Here is a 3004-nt window from a genome sequence, read left to right on the forward strand (position 1 = left end):
GACCATCTATCACCTGGGCCTCAGTAGAGGGACCAGTCTGCTAGGTGTGTGGACCATCTATCACCTGGGCCTCAGTAGAGGGACCAGTCTGCTAGGTGAGTGGACCATCTATCACCTGGGCCTCAGTAGAGGGACCAGTCTGCTAGGTGTGTGGACCCGCTATCACCTGAGCCTCAGTAGAGGGACCAGTCTGCTAGGTGTGTGGACCCGCTATCACCTGGGTCTCAGTAGAGGGACCAGTCTGCTAGGTGGATGGACCATCTATCACCTGGGCCTCAGTAGAGGGACCAGTCTGCTAGGTGGGTGGACCATCTATCACCTGGGCTTCAGTAGAGGGACCAGTCTGCTAGGTGGGTGGACCATCTATCACCTGGGCCTCAGTAGAGGGACCAGTCTGCAAGGTGAGTGGACCATCTATCACCTGGGCCTCAGTAAGGGGACCAGTCTGCTAGGTGTGTGGACCATCTATCCTCTGGGCCTCAGTAGAGGGACCAGTCTGCTAGGTGTGTGGACCCGCTATCACCTGGGCCTCAGTAGAGGGACCAGTCTGCTAGGTGTGTGGACCCGCTATCACCTGGGCCTCAGTAGAGGGACCAGTCTGCTAGGTGTGTGGACCCGCTATCACCTGGGCCTCAGTAGAGGGACCAGTCTGCTAGGTGTGTGGACCCGCTATCACCTGGGCCTCAGTAGAGGGACCAGTCTGCTAGGTGGGTGGACGATCTATCACCTGGGCCTCAGTAGAGGGACCAGTCTGCTAGGTGTGTGGACCATCTACCACCTGGGCCTCAGTAGAGGGACCAGTCTGCTAGGTGGGTGGACCATCTATCACCTGGGCCTCAGTAGAGGGACCAGTCTGCTAGGTGGGTGGACCCGCTATCACCTGGGCCTCAGTAGAGGGACCAGTCTGCTAGGTGGATGGACCATCTATCACCTGGGCCTCAGTAGAGGGACCAGTCTGCTAGGTGTGTGGACCCGCTATCACCTGGGCCTCAGTAGAGGGACCAGTCTGCTAGGTGGGTGGACCCGCTATCACCTGGGCCTCAGTAGAGGGACCAGTCTGCTAGGTGGGTGGACCATCTATCACCTGGGCCTCAGTAGAGGGACCAGTCTGCTAGGTGTGTGGACCCGCTATCACCTGGGCCTCAGTAGAGGGACCAGTCTGCTAGGTGTGTGGACCATCTATCACCTGGGCCTCAGTAGAGGGACCAGTCTGCTAGGTGGATGGACCATCTATCACCTGGGCTTCAGTAGAGGGACCAGTCTGCTAGGTGGGTGGACCATCTATCACCTGGGCTTCAGTAGAGGGACCAGTCTGCTAGGTGGATGGACCATCTATCACCTGGGCTTCAGTAGAGGGACCAGTCTGCTAGGTGGGTGGACCATCTATCACCTGGGCCTCAGTAGAGGGACCAGTCTGCTAGGTGTGTGGACCATCTATCACCTGGGCCTCAGTAGAGGGACCAGTCTGCTAGGTGGGTGGACCATCTATCACCTGGGCCTCAGTAGAGGGACCAGTCTGCTAGGTGGATGGACCATCTATCACCTGGGCCTCAGTAGAGGGACCAGTCTGCTAGGTGGTGGACCATCTATCACCTGGGCCTCAGTAGAGGGACCAGTCTGCTAGGTGGATGGACCATCTACCACCTGGGCCTCAGTAGAGGGACCAGTCTGCTAGGTGGGTGGACCATCTATCCTCTGGGCCTCAGTAGAGGGACCAGTCTGCTAGGTGGATGGACCATCTATCACCTGGGCCTCAGTAGAGGGACCAGTCTGCTAGGTGGGTGGACCATCTATCACCTGGGCCTCAGTAGAGGGACCAGTCTGCTAGGTGGGTGGACCATCTATCCTCTGGGCCTCAGTAGAGGGACCAGTCTGCAAGGTGAGTGGACCATCTACCACCTGGACATCCTGTGCCCTTTATAATGAGCCTGGACCAATAGGACCATCTGGTCTAAAGTAGTGTACTATTTAGGGAATAGGGCCCCATAGGACTCTGGTCTAAAGTAGTGCACTATACAGGGATTAGGGTGCCGTTTGGGACAGTAGGCAGGCTGTCCCTTTCCTGTTAGGCTTTATGAGAATCACCGTAGGCAGCGTTGAGTGTGTGTGGCTGTGGGTGTGTGTGTGTGTGAGTGTGTGTGTGTGTGTGTGTGTGTGTGTGTGTGGGGGTGTGTGTGGGTGGGGTGTGTGTGTGTGGGGGTGTGTGTGGCTGTGGGTGTCAGTGTGTGTGTGTGTGGGTGGGTGGGTGTGAGTTTGTTTGTGTGTGTGTCTGTGGGAGTGAGTGAGTGGGTGTGTGTGTGTTTATAGTGTGTGTGTGTGTGTGTGTGTGTGTGTGTGTGTGTGTGTGTGTGTGTGTGTGTGTGTGTGTGAGAGAGAGAGTATGTGAATGTGTGTGAGTGTGTGAGTGAGTGGGTGTGTGTGTTCATAGTGTGTGTGTGTGTGTGTGTGTGTGTGTGTGTGTGTGTGTGTGTGTGTGTGTGTGTGTGTGTGTGTGTGTGTGTGTGTGTGTGTGTGTGTGTGTGTGTGTAAATCACCACAGGCACAATCCCCCATTACTGTCAGTATAGATCAGTGCCCATCTCATTAGCGTCACAACCGGCATTAATGCATTTTACATTGGGGTGTGAGGTGTGTGTGTCTGTGTGTGTGTGTGTGTGTGTGAGGTGTGTGTGTCTGCGTGTGTGTGTGTGTGTCTGTGTGTGTGTGTGTGTCTGTGTGTGTGTGTGTGTGTGTGTGTGTGTGTGTGTGTGTGTGTGTGTGTGTGTGTGTGTGTGTGTGAGTGTGAGTGAGTGTGTGTGTGTGTGTGAGTGAGTGAGTGAGTGACTGAGTCAGTGTGTGTGTGTGTTAGTGTGTGTGTGTGTGTGTTAAGTGTGTGTGTGTGTGTTAGGTGTATGTGTGTGTGTTAGGTGTGTGTGTGTGTGTTAGGTGTTTGTGCGTGTGTTAGGTGTGTGTGTGTGTGTGTGTGTTAGGTGTGTTAGGTGTGTGTGTGTTAGGTGTGTATGTG

The sequence above is a fragment of the Oncorhynchus masou genome, unplaced genomic scaffold (genome assembly GCF_036934945.1).
Source record: "Oncorhynchus masou masou isolate Uvic2021 unplaced genomic scaffold, UVic_Omas_1.1 unplaced_scaffold_1219, whole genome shotgun sequence".
Lineage (NCBI taxonomy): Eukaryota > Metazoa > Chordata > Actinopteri > Salmoniformes > Salmonidae > Oncorhynchus > Oncorhynchus masou.